Here is a 21,353-nt window from a genome sequence, read left to right as displayed (position 1 = left end):
TAAATGGCCACCAGATCCCCCCTCAGCCTTCTCTTGTGGAGGCTGAACAGGTTCAGGTCCTATAGCCTCTGCTTGTAGGGCCTGCCTTGCTGCCCCCTGACCATGCGAGTGGCCCTCCTCTGGACCCTCTCGATGCTGTCCACATCCCTCCTGAAATGCGGTGCCCAGACTGGAGAGCGAGTGGCTTTCTTGTGAGAAATGTGCCTCCACCGGTAATTAGGTTAGGTATTCCTGTCTTTGATAGATTTCTGGTGTGCGTTCATTCTGGTCCGCAGTTGTTGTTTGGTGTCTCCTACGTGTCCCCATCAGGGCATTTGGTGCACTGGATGAGATGTATTACATTTCTGGAGGTGGAGCGGTAAGATCCGAGAGTGCTGATGGCTCTGTTGTGGGGTGTAGTGATTGTGGGGGTGGTGGAGGTATGGTGGCAGGTTTTGCATTTCTTGTCCTGGCATGGTCTGGATCCATTCAGTGTGTTCTGGGCCTTAGGAAGTTTGCTTCTGGTGATGAGGTCAGCGAGGCTCAATGCTTGTTTGAAGGCTAGGATGGGTGGCTCTGGGAAGATCTCTTGAAGAATAGGGTCTTTTTCTAGTATGTGTTGCAGTTGTTTGTGGATTTTCCGTATGGGTTCGAGGGAGGTGTGTGATATGTCATACCCAGCAGTGTGCAGTTTGTGGGGATTTTTCTTCTGTACTGTAGCAGTTTTTCATGTGGTGTCCGGGTGGCTCTTTCAAACATGCAATCTATCTCTCTGGAGGAGTGTCCTTGTTGGGTGTCCAGAATCACGGCAGCAGGACTCTGCAGGGTTGCTCGTCTTTTCCTCTTCCTGCTTCCAGGTGCCTCTGGGATTTGTAGTCCACAGTTGCAGCCAGCAGTAAGTTTTGGCAAGTTTAGCGGCAGGGCAGCTTCATACTTAGAGGAAGGTGGGTTTAACCCCCCCTCCCTGACCCTAGACCCTAGCCAGGGTTTGCCTGGTGGGTGTGGGGGGCAGTCCCTGCCTCTTTCCTCCTCCTTTGCCCCTCCCCCAGCCCTTTTCTGCTGGAGCAGACAGCTCAGTCCAGGACTGGAAAGCATGCTGGGATGGTGGGAGGGGGGGGCGGGGACTGTGATTTAACTTGAACCAGGGACATAAGTTTCGTAAGTTGGTTTGACCCAAATCAGTTAAGTCTGATACTACATTTAACCAGGTTTATCTTAAACGTGTTTCACCAATGTTGAAACTGGTTTATGTGCACTGAGCTTCTGTTCTGTTACAGTTTTAAACCAGTTTCTGATGACTTAAACTGGTTTGTGTGTAACTTCTGTCCCTGGCCCCTCTCCACCTCCACATCCTCATAACCAGCTTAGCCTGATAAAATCAGGAATGAAGCTGAGACTCTTAAATGCCTGGGTACAGTTAAAGACAATGTAATACTAACTTTACAAACACCAGTTTAATTTGTTTTTTCACATAAAGGGTCCTAAAGTCTCCCAAGAGCATGGACAAGTATGGAGTGCACATGTTGCGCATATTTAAAATTGCCACGTGCTCCAGCGATGCATATTCTTAAAATACTGGTGCGAGTGCAGTGGGGGAATACCAGGGAGGAGTAAAGTAGGTAAAGAAAGGAGACTTTTAAATGTGAAAAAGAGATGATATGGAAGAACTTGGCAGGCTGTGATGGGAAAAGCCTAAGGACAATAGACTGCTAGGAAGAAGGAATGCTGTTCTTCCTACGTTAATGGAAACCTCAAAACATTCAAGATCCTCATAAAAGTTAAATACCAATGAGAAAATTGGTTGTTTTATAAATAAAAATCTGTGGTTCAGTAGGTAGAGGTATTTATACTTTAAAGATGAAATTGAAACCTTTCTTCCTGTGTGTGTATATATTGTTCCAACCTCTGCCTTATAGTGCAGACTTTGTGTCTAGTTCATAAAATACTCTGGGTTTGGTGACTTGAGTTTCTTTATCCATAAATTTCTGCTGACTTTTATTTTGTATCTCAATGCTTAACTGATTATTGAATTTCATTTGTTTATATAGACATGCACATCGGAAGTCTTATTTAACAATTTACGCCTGCAAAACCAGGGAAGTGCACGTGCCAAATATTTAAATTTGAATAAAAAAGCCATCTGTTCTATGCTGCTTTTTTGGGTCACCGTCTGTGTTGGAGAAAAGGGTACCCATTAATAAGGATGGCTTAAAATAACTCTAATTGTTGGCTGCTTGCTTAGTAAGTGCACAGTTCTAGGGAAATGGGTTCAAGCTTCTAGCCACTGAGCACAATAATATAGATTAGCTAGTGCTGTCTGATTGTCTTGTTAACACTGTTCTTATAATCACAGACAAGGAGGGCTGGAAGAAACCTCGGGGGGGGGGGGGGTCACATCTAGTCCAGCCCCAACTACATCATTCCAGCCAATGCTTTGTCTACCTGGGACTTCAAAACCTCCAAGGATGGAGATTCCTCCACCTCTGGGTAACCTGTTCCAGTGCTTTACTAGAAGTCTTTTTCCTGAATTTTCAGAACACTAACAAGGTCAGATTAACATTCTGTCTTTATGTGGTCTAATCCATATGCTTTAAGGAATTGTTCTAAATTATAGCTTGACCAACAATTGTGGATTGAGGTTTCAAAGTGTAGCCTAGAGCGAAGCGTAGGGCTCGTCAGCAGGGTAAATTAGCCACGCCGAGTCCCTTGCTAGTGTCTACCAAGGCTAGATTGCTTCTAGCTGTGTCCAGGTTAAAATGCCACGTGCACCTCCATGGAGGCAGATTGGGAAGCAGCTGAGGCTGGAGCTGAACCCGGTCCAAACCTACATGTTCCTCTCAGAAAGAGGCGCACCTACTGGGCAGGTGGGATTGTCCAGCGCCCCTCTGTTTATGGGAGGAACACGTGGGTCAGACTGGGATCAGCTGCAGGAAGAGCATGTGTTTGGACCCCAGGCCTTTGCGCTAACTGGCTGGAGGGTCAGGCTGGGCTGTGGAGCAGATGTTTGCACTGCCCACCTGGAGGGGTCAGGTTGGCCTACAGCAGCCCTTTGCAGTCTGTTGGAGGAGTCCTGCTGTGCTGGAGCAGTCCTTTGCACTGCCTGGCTAGAGGGGCTGGGTACAGGTTAAGACCCTCCTTCTTTCTCCTCTCATGCTCCCTCTCATGCATACATACCCCAGGGGCACAGGGGTGTTTTGCCCAGAGCACAGAACTCATGAGACACCTATGCTTCTTCCTGCCTTAGGGTTATCAGCAAACCCAGATGCAGGCAGGAGTGCATGGTATCACCCTGGTTGAGAACCGCAAGAGGTAAGCGGAGACAGTGGTTCTCAACCAGGGATGCTGCCAGTGCAGAACAGTTGTGGAGGGGTGTCCTGACTCTTTGAGAACCACTGGTGTAGACCAACCCACGTTCTGCACAGTCCCACTGCATTTTCTGAAGCCTTGGCTTGCAGTACACAACGACCCAAGCACTTAAAAGAAACATAAAAAAAAAAAATCCTCTTTCTATACTTTAAAATTGTATTTTGTAGCAATAATTTGCCTTGCTCTGAGTGAGCGTAGAGTATTACATCTCCTTCTCATGGTTTAAATTCATGTGCCCAAGTCCACAGAGATTTTTCCCTTCCTGGTTTAGAACAGATGAGTAAAGAGAAATGTACAACTGAAATAGCCATCCAGCAGAGCTAATGCAACATCACAGGAGATGGGCAAAATCTCTAGATGACACCCTCTCAAATAATCAACCTTGATTTTTTTTTTTTCCTTCTAATTATCATCCTACTTTATGCCGCTTTGAAATGTAATACTCTTAAAGCCACTCTAATCTATAACATCCAGTGAATTTAATCACGGAAACTTCTGCAATATCATGATTAATGACAGCCCCATGCCATCGGACAATTGGCCGTTAGTACAGCAGAGATACAGTACAGTAAAAACTCGGTTTTCTTAATACCCCGTTCCTTCCCTTCTCAGAGCATTAAGTCTACCTACCACTTGCCCAGTGCTTTAATTATAGTTGAAAATTTCCTTGATTGTCTAATCTTATGTGATATCTCTTTCTAACATTTGGAAAATAGACTGATAACTTTTGGAAAGTATGAATCAAAGATATTTTAGAAATAGGCATTGCTTGGAACAAAATTGTGTTGATCTTAGTGTGTGAGTAGCTGGATGAAGCCACTGGGTAAAATAATTGCAGAAGGCTCTTAATTTAGATAAACTTGAAAGTGCCAGTGAGTTGCAGGAGATTCACAGGAGAAGAAATTGGGTGACTTTGAGCATGCTGGGTCAAGAAAATGAGTGAAAAATTTTGTGACATAATGAAATTTTAAATCAATACAACAGGGATGACAGTGAATTTCAGTGGTACAGTTAGCACAGAAATGCAAACGGACCCTTTGAAAGCCAGGAAGCCTTTGCTTTATCTTTCATTTTCTGCAATGTAGGGAAAAAAAGATGTGCTTGTTTCTGAGTGGCCTTATTATTGCAGATTGCCATTTATAGAACTGTGCTCTCCTTTGACTACTGAGAAGTAATGTGTCTGTCTGCTGATGCATCCCTGTTTAACATGACTTTTGAGCTTTTACTTTTTCTTTTATATTGCCTATAATACATGGGAATAGGCCAGTATTTTAGCCAAAGGCAGCCTGAGTCTAGAAGGACATGCAGATGCATGCATTCTTTGTACATGCACAGTTGCATGTGCCAATGTCTAGGTATGCATATTCAGCTGCTATATGCACCTTATGGCTAGGGACAGACGTTCAAAAAGCCAGAACCTAAATTAATTCAATCGTTGCAGGTTAGTCTGACCTGCCTAGATTGAACCGATTTGCAAGCGGATAGACATTCACAAAATGCAGGCATGTGCAGATTTCAATAGAAGCAGTCCCCGTGACTGTTGTTTTCAATGGTTGTATTCATTATAACAGCCTTAGCTCTGCCCGGTCTGAATGACCACTTCCTATAAACAGCCTTGTTACTCGATCTCAGATCTCTACGAGCAAACTTTAATAATGTTGTTCATGCAATCAGTAAAAGGTTGAACTTTTCATATGATTACAGTCATGTCTCAAATAAGAAGTAGGATAATATTTCTTGTTTTAGAATGGATTTTGCATTAAATTCAACTATCTCCAATTCCTTTATAGTTTTGTGTTTTCTTTGGTTTTTTTGTGTTTTTTTGCTCCATTACATATATACATCAAAATAGTAGTGTGCCCTTCGTGAGTCAAGTTATTTCACATTCTCCTAATTAGACAAACATCCAAGACAAAGCTGCTGTATGAACAGGACTGAGGTCATATAGAAATCAAAGGTATAGGCAACTCAAGCGAGCCACATTTCAGTGTCTAAAAGGCACATATGGAGCGGTTCCATATTGTGTTATATAAGACTACTATGTTTTGAGAAAATTGGAATCGCCCCAGAATTGTTTGAAATGGTTGTTTTGTTACAAGAATGAAGGTTTTCAGGGTGCTGGTCAGTGAACTGTTTCTGTTTAGCAGCCTGCATTTATGAATTGGGGATTAAGACTGGCCAGAAAGGTTTCTGTAACCTTATTTTGTGATTCCCAGAGTCTGATTTCTGTTCTCAACGTGTTTAGTGGTATGTACTCTTACGAATCCATGGCACACGCTTTATTTTATAATAGCAACTAGGAGCTCCCATCATGGCCGACTGAGGTAGATGCAACTTTAACTTGCCTTAGACAAACAAATAGGATTTTTTTTTTTTGGAGATAATACCCATGTCTGTCACAAGGGCCCCAGCTTGAATGCCCAAGTTCCAAAATCAGGTTTCCTAATTTTTGTCAAAGTTCCTAAAAGGAGCTAACGTGGGGAGAGATTAGTGTGGAACAGGGCAAAACATTTCCTTGCCCACAGTTGTGATTCTGTATTTTGCATTTAATGCTTTTGGATTAAAAAAAAGGATACGTATGATGCCTTTGGCCTTACTAGGGGGAGGTGCCAGGACCCATCTTACTGAACTACACTTCCTCTGGTTTGCTCTTCTGCTCCAGTGGGCTAACTTCCAGAGGAGGCAGCCTGGCCTGCCAGGTCCGTAGCCTGGTGTTTAGGGGTGTTTTCCTGCAAGGTAGGAGGTGAAATTCTGAACACCCTCTGGGTGAGAGGAACCTAAAACCCAGAACTCCCACTGCCTGAGTGCCCGAACCCAGGGGTAAGTGACCCCTGGTACCAGTGCCAGAGTGTGGCACTTAAAGGCATTTTGCTTGGCACATGTGCCCTTGGGTGGATGTTGGGGAAGAGGCTGGGGCTACATGGTGACAACAAGGATCAGGCCCTCCGTGCTGTCCCACCATCTGCCCCCGGCATGCCAACATCTTGCAAGTTGAAGTGGGTAGATTTGGCACTCTGCCCCAAAACATTGCCTACCCTGCCCTAACACACTGGCCACGGATTGGCAGTGCAGTCTCCAGACCGGATCCAGCCCAGGCAGCTCTGACCCAGTGCAGGATGCTCATAGGGTTGAGTCAGCTGGGCTGAGCTGGCCCTCCCTGCTGCTTTCTTGTGCCTGTGCTTTTACTGTGGAGTAGGGTAACCTGCAGTGAGGGCAAGGGATGGCAGCTGGAAATTTGCAGCCCATGGTAGGGAGCCGTGTTGCAGCCCAGGGTGGCACAGTGTTGCTGACCCGTGCACTAGGCTGTTGGATTAGAAGATGGGCACGTTCTCCTCCTCTTAGGGATTTTTTGTGACTTATTTGGAGTTATGCCCCTTCCAAGGAGGAGTAGGATATTGGACACTAAATTAGTGGCCTGAAACACTAAGCCTACTATGTAGGGAACTACGTAAGTGGCTTGAAATGTCTTTTAACACAGCTAAAGTTAGCTGTGTAAGTGCTGTTTACCAACTAAAGGCATAGTTGGATTTGAACTGTGTTTATTTGACTTTATCCATGTTTTACTGGAAGGAAGAATGCTAATTTATAAGCAGTCCTGCCCAACTGTCTTGTTGCAAGTTTAGCTCTAATGGCTGGACTTGAATCTTGGTATGGTATACCTGCCCTTAATGAGGTATAGCATGAGGAAGAATGTTGTTAAAGGCAAGGTGGGAGGATTTGAAAATCCAGGACAGAGCATGTTCTGTTGAAAAGCTGTATTTAGAAAAGGTGGGGGAAGTGTGTATGTAGCCAGGTGGTTCAGTTAATTTACAGGCTCTGCAAACTGAAAATCTCTGAAACAAGGAGCTTGCAAGCTAAGCTGTTGCAAGTGCTTACTAGTATAAAGTAATTTAAACAGAGTATTTATTTTTTGGCTTGCCTTGCTAGCTGTGTAGCATCCTCCACTTTTAGTAGGTTCGATTTTTTTTTGTTTTTTGTTTTTTAACAACTGCTTAACTTTTAATATATTTTTTGTATCACGACTTAACTCCATAAAATACACAACAAATGCAACATAACTGTACTAACATTAGTATTGAAACCTTAATTTTACATATCTTCACTACTTGTTATTTTTTTACTTCCAGCTGTACCAGTGGATTAAGTTTTTGCATTTATTTTGCCACAGTGCTTGATGTATGTCAGTGAAGCTGACAACCCTAACATTATTGCCTTAAGAGCAGCAGAAAAAGCACTACGCGTTTTGAAAGAGAACAGTTTAGACTATCTCACTGCAATGCTTGAGACTATACAAGAATTTTATATTCTGCAAATATATTTTATAGCAATAATTCTAGGCTTGTCATCGTAGAAAGGCACCTTCACACATCTTTAATTTCTGTAACTAGTTTTAATAATTTCCTTGGGACCATCCTGAAAATAGACCTTTTTCTGAGTAATATCCTGCTTATACAGGTCAGATTGATTTATTTTTTGCTATCACTTTTTTGTGATCTGGACAAGCATACATAAACATGAAATTATGGATATTAAATTGTACCTAGCATTTTTATGTTCTTTCTCATGTAACATCTTCCTTTTTTGCAGACAATGAGCAGTAAAAGCAACCTGATGCATCACTTTGCTTTCTGGACGTTGTCAAAACAATACAATTTTATCCTGTATATATGGAAACTTTGGTAGTTTTAAGAGAGTTGTTATTGCTGTAATATTACTTGGTAGGAATCTGCATTTTTTTTTTTTGTTTTTTAGTGAAAGTACGAAGTAAACACTTAAATGTTCTCCCTTGATGACAGCAGTTAAGTTGGTAGGCTTAGTGTTAGACCAGCCAATTTCATTTAAGGTTCATGGAAGCAATAGGAAGTTTCACGGTTTTTATCAGTGCCTATTTCTGCTTCTGGGAGAATGCTGCATACGTGTGATGTATTTTTATTCTATCGGAGAATATAAAGTGAAAATGGTATATAAATGACACATTTTCATGACTACGTTTCAAAGTTACTCACTATTACTAGTTACTGGAATCAAAAGAACTTTAAAAAAATGTAATTTAAGCTCCATCAATTGACAACTTGGTTTCACTTCTGTAGTGAAGAGGGATCTTGTCAATGCCAAATTTGGATGAATTTACATAAGCTCTAACAAAATCTAAGACCATGCCATCCCTTAATATTCCACTTGTCGCTGGATTTCCATTTCCTTATAGCTGTTTTATCCATTGCTTATGTTCACTAAAAATAACTGATTTTGAGATTTAAAGTAGTGATGCATTGTATTCCTGTAGCTCCTTCCATCCAAAGAGCTTTACAAATGTTAATGAATTCTATCCCCTCCTGGTGTGGTAGAAAAGTAGTGCTATAGTTTCTTTAAAGATGAAGAAATAGAGGTAGAGAGATTAGGGAATTTGCTCAGCATGGGAGAGGTTGGCTTTGAACCCAAGGGTCCTACCACCCACACTGTGCTTTTAATTAGCAGTCTATGCTTTCTGCTTTGCCGTGTCAACTTTCAGGGCTTGTAGAATAATGTTCGGGGTGAAATCCTGTAACATATGAAGTCAAGGTGAGGATTTCATGGCATAATTTTTCCAAGGATAGTCCTATTAACAATCATTTGAGAGGCTCTTCACAACGTTTCAGGCCTTTCAGAACATTGCCCTACTCCATAGCCTTTCTCTCGGAGAAGTAGTAAATATTTAGATTTCTTATCTTTTCCTTTCCTAATCGTACTTGGGGCCAATAAATTCCAAAGATATTTCTGTTGTGCAAGCTTGATTTAGTGTCCACCATTGTCGTTTTATGAATGCCCTGAGAAATGTTCTCCTAAGCTTTTGTTTCGTTGACTTTCTATATTTTCATTCCAGGCCTGCATATTTTTTCTCTAAGCAGATATATTTACTGGATGCTGATTCCTTGGATAACCTGGGGGATTTCACAAAATAAAATAGTGTAAGTTGAAGAATGATCTTATTTCACTTCAGTTTAAACAACTGTCTGCATATATATGGACATTGACATTTAAAAAATATATCCTGTATGTGGAGAGCGTGGATTGCAAACTTGATTTATCTGCATGAGATGAATTAGGTGGAATTAGGCCTGTCACCTTTGGTTGCATGGTCTTTCTCAACATGCACTGGGAATTAAATTAAAAAAAAAAAATCATCCCCTCTTTCTCCCCCAAATCCTAATCATTATGAATTAAAACTTTGTTTTTATGATAGAGGGTAGTTGAGGAAAGAGGTCTGTGTAGTTTCCATGAGGTCCACAGTAACATTTCCTTAAGCTATATTACTAGTGGGGTGCATATGTGGGAATCTGTCTTCTGCCCATTTTGGGTAGTGTTCTTGTGCTGGATATGGTCGATTGAGAGAGGGTGAGGAGGAGGGATGGGTTTGTGCTGGGTCCTGTAAAACTTATGCAGCATGTGGTGGGTGGTTTGAGATTTGAAAGAGGACATCACGGTTGAGAAAAACCTGGTGTGTCTTGCTTAACCTTTTCACTTAAGGAAAAAAAAAAACCGTGGTTAGTTTGTGCACTTACCGCATTCACCTTGACTATACTGGATGGTTTGGGGCATGCTTTTTGATTATAGACACTACAGTGGGTTAGAATAGGTTTTGTCCTAGAGTTTGAAAGCATGCTTTTTCCATATGCACAGCTTTTAAGAAATGATTGTTGCTGCAGTCTTGGATTTACTAACCACTAATTGATTTTGCTTTTCTTTGCATACCATTCCTGATGTTTATGAGCATTTCCTCAACCTTCTGCAGAGAGGGAAGGAAGGAAGATGAGTATGGATACACATGTAATTGAGAGCAGTGCCTGGGTTCATACTTTTTGTAGTGTGCACAGATTTTTGTTCATGCTGTGGTTATACGGCACAGGGTTTTGCCCATCTCGATGACAGTAGTGGCTTGAATGGCCTGGTCATCCTTCCCTGACTACCACCTTTTGTGGATCATCAAATGGGGCAACTGGAGCCTTGTCTGCTCTCCCACAAACTCCTCTGAGTCACTGTTATAAGAAGGAATTGAATAAGGTTTTGTTAGCTTACACTCAGGCAGGTAAACTCATGAACATGCCACCTGGCACAGCTAATCTTCAGGCTTTAAAAGGTAGCTCTGATATTCTAACCTGAATGTGTCATTCCCCAGGAGGATGCTTGTATTTTTGGGTGATTATCTACCTGTATAGCTGCTTGGATCTCAATATCTGGCTAGCTGTTTCCAGATGACTGTGTTCCTATGGTGGACTAGTGTTTTAATACAGAAGCTTTTCCAGTCTGGTGGTGATTTATGGCTGTTAGGGTTCACAGCAAATCTGCCTTAGGAGGGTAGAGTCAAAAATGGATATAAATGAAATGGAAATGCTAGCGGTCAGAGTGCACCCTGAAAACTCTCATAACTCCAGGGGAATGCTGCATCCTTATGGGCTTGGAGCCTTTGCATATGTCTGAGTTGAAGAGGGCAAGGAGTTTTGAGGATGATATATTTTTATTGGAGCAAGTGTTTAGTTAGAAAAGTCTTAGACAAGCTTTTAGATGCAAGATGCCCTTCCTCAGCTCTGCGACAAAAGCAGAAATAGCTTGAGCTAAGTACCAGGTAGAACAGTAGCTGGTGTAAAAGTTTATAAGTAAATAAAAGCAAGCAGTCTCCTTAAAGGAATGGAGGAGGGCTGTAAAATAGAAGCAAAGAGAATATTAGGAATTGCAAAAAGACAAGGGGTATGCTGTACAAAGGGTAGCCTGGTAGTGGAAGAACAAGGCTGCTTAAAAGGGGAAAAGGTTGTTACTACCTGTAGAGTATAAAGAGGTCAGCAGAGATTGTAATGAGCCGTAAAGTCAATGTGACCAGTAAGTTTTTGAACTTTTGTTCCCAGGCCTGTGTTCTGAAGGTGCTCACAAAAGTCATCTATGGAGCAGCGGTGGGCAAAAAAGAGCCCACGGGCCAGATCTGGCTTGTCAACTGGCTGTATCTGGCCTGTGGGCAGGCGGCCACCTGTTCATGTGGATCTGGCCCACAGGTGGTGGTGGCTGCGGCTCTGGCTGCCACATGGTGCTGGGCGGGCAGGCAGGACTGTTTCTGCAACACCGGTTGGGTGGGTGGGACTGTTTCCGCCCAGTGCGGACAGGGTGGTGGCAGCTGCTGACCTGGGTGGATGCCCCGATCCCCACCTGGAACGTGCCAGGTGCGTCTATGGCTGGTCCCGGTGCCTACCTAGGGTTGTTTCCGCTGTGCTGGGCAGATAGTGGCATAAACTGCAGTTGGGGCTGGCAGGTTCTGCATTGGGCATATGGATCTGGGCGTGCTACAGCTTTGGGTGTGGCGTGGGAGGAAAGGAGGCGGGGAGCAAGAGAGATGTGGCCCTCGAGAGGATACCACATCATTGCCTACCCCAGCTCTAGAACGGGGGCACTGTGAGGTCAGAGAGGGAGTAGTGTTGTTCTGCTACCCATGTTTATGCGTTTCCCTGTCTTTTTCTTGTGTTTATTTATTCTGAGAGTAGTTTTTGTCTGGTTTCACCACAGAATTTCCGTGAGGGTATTTGGTGCACTGGATGAGACCTACCCCAGAACGTGGTTCATACAGTTAGTTGTGCTAGTCTGAAGTCAGGCAAAAGTCCAGCGGAGGGCACCAAAAATAGTTGAGGGGCTGGGGGATGTGACTTGTGACGGGTGGCTCGGGGAACTGGGTTGATTTAATCTGCAGAAGAGAAGCCCGAGGGGGATTGAATAGCAGTCTTCACCTCCCTGCAGGGGGGCCGCAAAGAGGATGGAGCTGGGCTGGTCTCAGTGGGGCAGATGACAGGAGAAGGAGCAATGGGCTCAAGCTGCAGTGAGGGAAGTTGAGGCTGGGTATTAGGAAAAGCTTTCTCACTAGGAGAGTAGTAAAGCATTGGAACAGGTTACCCAGAAAGGTTGTAGGATCTCCATCCTTGGTCATTTTTCTGACTCTGGTAGACAGTGCCTTGGCTGAAATGATGTAGTTGGGGCTGGTGCTGCTTGGAGCAGGGGGTTGGACTAGGTGTGACCTCCTGAGGTCCCTCCCACTCTCATTGTCTGTGATTCTATAATAAGCCAGAGTGCTTCAGAAAGAAGACATTGCTTTAGAGAACATATTTCTTTCTGCTGGTTACTGCTAATAATACTCTATCCAGGAATCTGAAAATATCCAACCTCGTTGAGCAGGAGGTTGGGGTGTTTGAGGCACCTTATGCTTTTTTAATGCATATTTTTAATCACATAATTTATAGCCAGAGGTGACCAGTTTGTATCATAGATCTATGTTCCACCACCTCCCATTACCATTTTTACAGGTATATTATCCCATTATTAAATGGGTTTTTTAATAGATACTCAAGCTTTCCGTTCCTCCTGCAGGTGGTCTTTAAGAAGATCTGTCAAGGTGGTGTATTAGTAATTGCTCCTTCTATAACTTCAAAGAATGTTCTTTATAGACCTCTTCTGTGTCACTGAAACTAAAGGTGGCAGAGACACTTTAGGGCCTTCTACTAAGTGGTTGTCCTTCAGGCATTTAATGCATCAGTGACAACCTACCGCCTCGTAGTTCATTTTGGGGTTGCCATTTGCTGTATGCACTGGAGGAGGGGAGTTTCTCATTTTGGTAAACTTGAATCTTGACCATGATTAGCCACAGAAGAAATAGTTACATTTGAGCACACAGTTTATCTGCCCAAGCTGATGATTGCATTTCCTTTTTGGGATGCATCTTGAAACGCACTTAGACCTTTTTGCTACTAAGGCTACTTCTCCATAAGGCATGGAGAATATACTTCTGACTCTTGTGTATGGGACGCCCTAAAGCTCTGTCATCTGCTTGCTTTTTTTCTCTCAACTTTAATTTAAGGTGTTAGTGTTTACTTCGAAAACTTTGAATTATCCAGCTTAAACTTACCTGAAATTATACCTTTGCTGTTGAGTGAGGACAAAGTTCATATCTAAACATCTTCTAGCTTTTTCCTAGGTTACCTCAGTCTGGACTAGGAACAACAACTTAATGGAAAGAAGATGTAGGGAGATCAATAATGGACAAGGCAGTGTAGTGATGGTTCCTGGAAAAAGTGGTTTCTAGGGAGAGGTGAGTGACATCTTCAATTGACAGGAGATCCTCCCCCCTTCCCCCCCCCTCCAAAATCAGAGTGTACAAAGATGTATGGTTGCGTGGGTGATGAAGGCATGGAGAGAAGACTGGCAGGACTCTAGGAAGCAAAGAGAAGATGGAAGGAAATGCAGAGATGTCTGTAGGTCCAAGATTATTTAAGATGCTGAAGGTGAGCATTAAGATACTCAAAGCCAATGGAGAAATTCAGGGGTGGGATTGTGGAGCCATAGTCAGAGAGAAGCTAACTGAGAAGACATTTATTTTTATAGTAGAATGGGAGGGGCAAAAAGTAGGGAAGATAAGGAAAATGTTTGTAAAGTTTCTAGGACAGTGGGTTCCTAGTCCAGGACTTGGGGCTTGCATGCACTACTGCAGTATGAACAAGAAATAGGCAAGGACAAGAAACATCACAAATATGTAGGCAGAGGCTTTAGTGGAGGAAAGGGTCGAGAGCCACACCTTTTTCTTTACAGGGCAGTCAATAAAGTGGTTGGAGAAGGGAAAACTGGGCCTGAAGTGAGGCCATCATGACTGAGAAAGGAGAGATGGTTTTGGAGGTATTGCATTAGATAGACTGGCAGGGTCTCCAGAAGATGTTTGATAATGAGACCATATGTACAGCTGGATGCAGTAATGACCCCCATAAAGACATTTAATATGAGCCAAGAGAGCAGTCTGGCTTGCCAGCAAAAGGAGAAGAGGACACCAGTAGCAGAAATCAGAAGGATATAATGTGAACATAGCTGAGTGGGAAGCTCCTGAATAAGTAGCTAGCAAGGCAGGAGAGCAGTTGGAAGATGATGCTTGGAGAAGCAGTGTTTGGCTGTGCTAAAGGGAGGAGAGATCAAAAGCAACAAGAATGCATATTTGTAATAGGAGGTCCTCGATGACCAAGGTCAGCATGCTTTTGGTGAGGCAGAGGAGAGGAAATTTCAGACCCCCAGATACATTGTTAGTCCTTAGGTGGGGAGTCATTCTGGCAAGGACTTGTATTGCATCAGGGTGGCCTGTATGTTTGTGTGTCTTTCATATTCCTATTGCTCACAGAATCTGCATCCCTCTTCCTTCCCCTGCCTCCCTCCTCATAGTTAAGGAAATAAGCCCCAGTACAAAGCGTTTTATCTTATTTTTTTCAAAGCTGGAGCTAAAGCTGTGACCTTTTTATTTCCTCGGAGTGCTTCAGGCTCGCTAGTAACTTTTCACTTAGAAATTGCAACACAACTTACAAGTAGAAGTTGCTTGGAGCTAAACTTCGAAGAAGATTTTGGTGCTTCAAAGCTTGTAGTTCTCAACAAGCTTTATGGTACCCCTGCTGTAAAACTAGCCATGTAAGTTATTTTTTGAAGTTTGATCTTATAACTCTAGTTCTTACTTTTCTTCACTTTTTCTTTTTTTTAGATTTTTTTTTTCCTTTTACTGTGTACTCTTGTCCCCCACCCTACCCCAAAATGTTGAGCTGGGTTGGTTTCAAAAGAATGCTTAGGGGGGTGTTGTATATACTCTAACTCATTTTCAAGGAAAAAATGCCCCAGAAAGTTTTTTAAAAAAAAAAAAAATATATATATATATATATATGTATATAAAAAATATTTTCAGAGATATCAAAACAAATTCTGCTACTCTGTGAATGAGATGTTTATTAGCTGCTCATAGGTTAATCATATTCCTGTTTCTTTTTCAACCCATGGTACCTGCTCCTAGAAATTTCACAAATGTGGTTTTTATCTTGAGGCAGTGGAATAGGCTGCCTTGGGAAATGGTGGACTCTCTATCCCTGGAGGTGTTCAAGAAGAGGTTGAGCAACCATTGGTCAGTGATGATGGCCTAGTATAGTGATGCCCATGCCCTGCTATGGGCATTTCCCATGTTTGTGGGATTTTCTGGTTGCCACATGGGATTTCCTCCCTCCTGCCCCCCTTTCTGCTACATGCATCAGGTTTGGTTTTTGAGCTTCCCTTGAAGGTATTGGTTGCCAAGGCTGGGGATCTTGACTGGGCTGTGGCAGTGCTTCTGCTGGGACTAAAACCCAGAGGTACCTGGCTAGAGGGTCTTGCCCATCCACTGAGGGTCAGACCAATTGCCATATTTGGGGTCAGGAAGGAGTTTTACCCCATGGTCAGCCCTGTATGGATGGTGGGGATTTTTGCCTTCCTCTGTAGTGGGGGTTATGGCCCTCTTCCTGGGATCTCTTAAGCTTTTATTAACAACTTCTTACAGAAGGAGGACATTGGCTGCTGTGGTCCTCCTGCTTTACCTGCGGCGGGTTAGGATGTTTTGTGTTGCATCGGGGCTGACCATAGTTTTGCTAAGAGATTAGACAATGGATTTGTATATAGGGTGGTTTGGATAGGGATGATCCTTGCTTAGGCAGGGGTTGGACTTGTTGACCTTTGGAGTTCCCTTCCAGCCCTGTGTCTATGATATGGCTTTGATATCTTGAAGGCCTTGCAGGTACTTGGTTATTGTCCATCTGAATGGATAGGCCACACCTACAGTCTCTCTCTCCAGAACAGCAGTAGCGGATGGGCTTTTTGGGGTCAATCCAAGTTCTCAAATACTTGCCTGAGGAGGATAGGTAGAAGGTGGTGGGAGTAATGGCAGTTCAGGCCTTATAGCATGTGTCCTTCCTCTTCCGTAGGTCTTCAGGGGCTAGTCGCATTAGATATTTTACCACCAATTTCAGTTGGGAACTCATGGAGTAGAAATTTGAATAAATACCTTCTGAACCTCCCCTTACTGGGGAGGCTAAGTGCTTCAACAGGTAAAGGGATAGGAGCTGGGCTACAGAGGAGAGCACGAGATGGCATGAATACACGGAGCTTTTCCAGAGATGGATATGACCTTTGCTGTTCCCATCGCTACAGATTAAAAGGTACAACCTCATGCATTTACAGTGCATCAAATGCTCTCTTGTGGGCAGACTCCTGGGAGTTCTGCTTTGTAGTCCTAACGTCGGTTTTTGAAGCTGGAAACTTTAAGAAACATCAAAAAATTGGCTAACTTTGAAAATCATGTGGCTTTAGAGAAGGGGTATAAACTGTTCCTTTCCTCGTTGCTTTTTTCTGTGTGTAATTTTCCCACTTCTCTATCACTGGGGAAGGATTATTACAAAAATATAATTTTGATACTGCAAGTTAATTTTTCAGCCTATTCACTTTAATGTATCTCTGGTGGGATGTTTGTGTGTATGTGTGTGCACTGACTTTTTAAACAGTGAATAGGACTGCTTAAGAATTGAACATATATCTTTTAACATCTGTACTAATAAAAAAAAATCTGGGATTTGTTAGCCTGGACTCTTATACTGATGACTTTGTAGGGTCCATAGGCTTGTGGGCTGTGTACTAGTTCATTTCATTGGAGAATTCATGGCCTTTGGCATTCATTTTAAAATATATGTTCCCTGTCCTTTGCCTGATCAGGGTTTTCTTATCACTGGAGTGGCTTATTTCATTTAGTAGAAATGGATTAAAAAATGTTGAGGGTCAGAGAAACCTCTAACATCTACATCCAGATGGGACCCAAGAGCTGTTCTGTTCAGAATGGTTGACCAGAAGAAATTGGTTGTGGAACGGACAGTCCAGCAGTATTTTTGAAATGCTGAATTTTAGCAAGCAAGAATGCTGTATATTATGCTTGAACAGCAGATGGCAGCATCGGACAGTGTCTGCTCTGTCTGGGCTAGCCAGAAATTAAACGGCAGTTTCCCCCCACCCTGATACTTTATTTTTTTTGGTCACCTGAAAGAAACCAAAACATCCAAATTTTTGTGAAGATAGCCACCTTCATCTTGCTATCCAAAAGTGAATTTGCAGAGAGTGTGTGTGTGTGTGTGGTACACTATGAAATTGTTCTCTCTATAGTATGAATAAAATTTGTTCTTTTGCGAGCGGGTGCAGAAGGGAGAGACACTGCTATTTCACTTGGCTCAGGAGAGCTTATCTCATCCTAAATCGCAAATATCTGTCCTTCTTTTTTTTTTTTTTTTCTCCCTCCCCCTCTATCTACCTATAGTACAAAATGTCATCTGAAAAAAAATTAGTCATAATGTAGCGGCAAAACTGTTGCCTGGAGAGTGTGCCTGCTGAGAGGCAGACACAATTTGGAAACAGTAATAAGTTTCCCTTGATATGATTATTTTCACTGTGCTTTAAGGGGGAGAGAGGATAGAGAAGTGTTTGTTCCTAATGGGAGTGCCCTTGAAAGAACGAGTAGGCACAATCAAGAGAAAAATATACATATTGTGCAGTTCTTCTACAGACTAGAATAGATTCTAGCTAATTTAGAAAGAGATGTGGATTATGTGCTTAAATTCAGTTCTCGCAGTACTGGGTCTACAGCGAGTTTTAGCATCTTAACTGTGATGAGTGGTGTTTTGTTTGTGGTGCAAAAAATTATTTTAAGATGCTTAGTCTGCTCCCTTGGCACTAAATCAAAGTAATCATTATGGTGAAATGCACAAGGTTTTCTGCCATGGCAGAGTCCTGCTTCCAAATGCAGTGTAAACTGAAGACATTTTTGGGCATCAACTACTGAGCATTTAAAAAAAAAAATGTCAGTGGGCAGTTCTATGGGTGTAGATTGAACTAAATTATATTAAATTACCCATGCAGAATATACAGTGTTGGCTTATATGCAGTGCACTGTACAGGAGATGATGGACAAATATACTCTTCAAGTGAATAAAAACATTGCTTTAACATGTAGTCCACTTGGGTTGCTATTGGGAAACATGGATACACTATTTAATATTAGGGGCAATGTTCTAAATTACAGTGTACGTGTTGGTCAGGGCTCTTCACCAACATCTCTCTGAAGATGTAAAATATTGGAATTGAGGACCTTACAGCTTCCAATGCAGTAGCACTGCTGGGAGTGATTATTTTTAAGTCACAATTCTACTATTTCATGCAGTTTGCCAAACTGCCAGCTGCTTCCAGCCAAGTCAACTCATTTTATTACTGCTACAGTAGTTTAAAACTTAGGTTCAAGAAATTGCTTATTAAGCCACAGCCATATTTCACCCCAGGGGTGAGTCCTTCTCTGTGGCAGATGAAGTAGTCTGTAGGTTTAGGATCCATCTGGCTGCAAGATGATGCACTGTGCACCTAGGATAAATTAATTTTCAAAAGTGTTTTTGTAACATGGGTCATTGCCTGTTTCATAGGACCATAGAAAGTAGCATTAGAAGGGACCTTGTGAGGTGGTTTAGTCCAGCCCCCTGCTCAAGGAAGGATCAACCCTGACAAAACCGTCTCAGCTGAGTGTCTGTCCAACCTGCTTTTGAACACTTCCAAAGCAAGGGGATTCCACAGCTTGTCTAGGTAACCTCTTGCAATGCTGGACCACCCTCCTAGTCGGAACATTTGCTCGTTTCTCCTCTCTTCTGTAGGATTTCCCATACGGGACTGGACAAAGAGTCATTCAGATTTCATATGGTAGGCCTAGAAGTGGCTTATCCCTGTTGCTTTAAAGCATGAGCATCAAATATACAGCCCAAGGACTGGATTTGACCCACAAAGCCCCTTTATCTGGCTCCCGGTGCTGACTCTGGATCTCATATTTGACTGGTGTGGCATGTGCTTGACGGGCCACATTTGCAGGGTCTGGGATGGATGCTGGGAGTTGCATATGGTGCATGTCCCAGAATGGGCACCTCGTGCTAGTCCTGGGTTGGCTGGAGCAGGTGCTGTGTGGGTGCTAGAACAGGTCCTGCAGGTGTTGGGTCTCGCATGTGCGTGGAGGGTGAGGGGGAGTGGGGAGGTGTTAAAATTTTCTTCTTGACTTCTTAAGTGTCCTGAACGATGTAGTTTAATGACACTGTCTTAGCCTTTACAATTATTGAGGATGTTCCAAAAAACAAACAAACCAAAAAAAGGGGCGGGAGTCCTTTTAGGATCAAAGCGATAGGCTTTGCAAGTCATTTAGATTCTATGAAAAATCAAAATCTCTCTTAAATAAAGGCTCAGAGAGATCCTAGGAGGAATAAAATAGCGTTATAAATATTCCCTCCCCAATGAGAGAGAAAATAAAAAAGTAGTGATAAGCTCAGCAATTTTAAGGCATTTATTATTTGTTCATACTGTATATTCCCAATGCTTTACCCATCACTGCTATCCAGAAGGTACTGTACCTGTAGGTAATGAATGTCTTAAAATTACTGAGATTTATCTCTTGGTGCGTGTATATATAAGGGTGTGTGTGTGTGTGTGTGTGTGTGTTTTTTATATATATATATATATATATATATATATATATATATAAAAAACACACAATCACATAGACTCTTGAACATGTATAGATATCTATATATCCACACCAAGAGATAAATCTCAGTAATTTTAAGACATTAATTTTGTAAGTATGTATGTATATAGTTTTCACCTTAAGCAATTCTCTGTGTCCTTGGGTAAATCCAGGCTGGGTATTCCGCATTTGCCTATTACATTAAAGTAAGTCTGATATATTCTTCAAGCAAATCAGTAACAAAAGATTTAAACATTTCTCAGTAAAACATAATGGCATTTCCCCAGATTTCTGTCTGTCATCCAGCCTATGCTGTTATGTCAGTCTGTCCTCCATTTGAAGAGAACGGGGGAAGGAATGGTTATGTCTAGACATGAGAAAATAAGGGCAGCATCTTGCTTGGGAATGGGAAGAAGGTGGCATGGAGAGCCTCTTATTTCACTCTTTGTACATGCAAGCCTAGGGAAAGGGAGTGCTTCTTAGTGTTTGAGGGACTGGGAAGTAACTCACTTGTGCTTTCAGCTTTTTTTTGTGGTCCCTAATAAGGACTATGAGGGTACAGATTGGTCCCACTCTTACTGGTGCTACTCAACGGCGTGCATGGTTGCACTCACTTTTGGAGCGCCAATAATCTTGATCTGCAGAGCATGGCATCTGCTATTTTCCTTGTCACATACAAGGCTATCACATTCGTACCTTGATCTACATGGGTTTCCTTTCATTTGGGTCAGTGCCTGTTTGGGGTTCTAAAACCTTTAATAGAAGACATTTATGCCACTTGCACGGTGCTTCCTTTTTATTTTTACTTTCCTTCGGCACTTGCTCGTTTGCATCAGACACGACCATGTTTAGCATTCCAGCATCATCTGCCTCTGTTGCTGTGGGGACTTCTTACCTACCGTTAATGCATAAATAAAGGTTTGGCCTGATTTTAAAGATTTGTTGTTAAGATATTGGCTAACATTAGCCTCACCTTGACTAAATTAGCACATGTTAGAGTACACACTGTCTTGTCTATGCTGGACTTCAAAAATGTGTTTGTTTGACTTGTCTTAGCATGTTCTGACAACACATGTATTTAAAGAGGCTAGTTTAGGTGGAGCCTAAAAGATTATCTTCAGCATAAATAAACTTGACCTTTCAGTGAAATTATTCTACCTACCAAGGTCCTGCTAAGGTCTCTCTCGTTCTTCTCTTCTCTTGCTGTTTCAGTGGAATAAGATTGCATTGACATAACTTCCACCTTTTAGTGTCTGGTGAAAAGATATCCTCCTCAGTCTTAAATATTGACCATTTGATGTCTATATCTTAACTAATTTTGAGTAAATCCCTCAAAGAGAAGGGGCTTTGTATTGAACCCAAAGAACATCAAGGAATTACCTTCCCAAAATAGTCCTGAAGCCTGATAAAGATAGCATATAGCAGTTTCCCCTTGTTGCTCAGGACAGTGCCAGCAATTTGGAAGTCCAGTTTGTCATTCTTTGCTTTTTTCTTTGACAGACTTGAGCAATGGGTTGGAGTTATTTTTACATTTACAGCAGATGTTACCACCTTGAATATTCCGAATTGAAGTATAGATTATAGGTTCTATGTAGTACACACTTTATCACACTTTTTTTTCCCCTGCCCCATGCTTCTCCTC

The 21,353-nt window shown here is 42.4% G+C and overlaps 1 protein-coding gene across 1 annotated transcript in view; it reads left to right on the top strand.

Moving 5' to 3' along the window:
• The window catches only part of KIAA1328 (KIAA1328 ortholog), a 210,239-nt gene that overhangs the window by 45,807 nt on the left and 143,079 nt on the right, over positions 1-21,353 (top strand). The gene's annotated exons all lie outside the window — the stretch shown is intronic.

The sequence above is a fragment of the Crocodylus porosus genome, unplaced genomic scaffold (assembly GCF_001723895.1).
Source record: "Crocodylus porosus isolate Cpor-Errol unplaced genomic scaffold, CroPor_comp1, whole genome shotgun sequence".
Taxonomy (NCBI): domain Eukaryota; kingdom Metazoa; phylum Chordata; order Crocodylia; family Crocodylidae; genus Crocodylus; species Crocodylus porosus.
The sequence above is the reverse complement of the archived record's forward strand: the minus strand, read 5'-3'. Positions and strand labels throughout refer to the sequence as shown.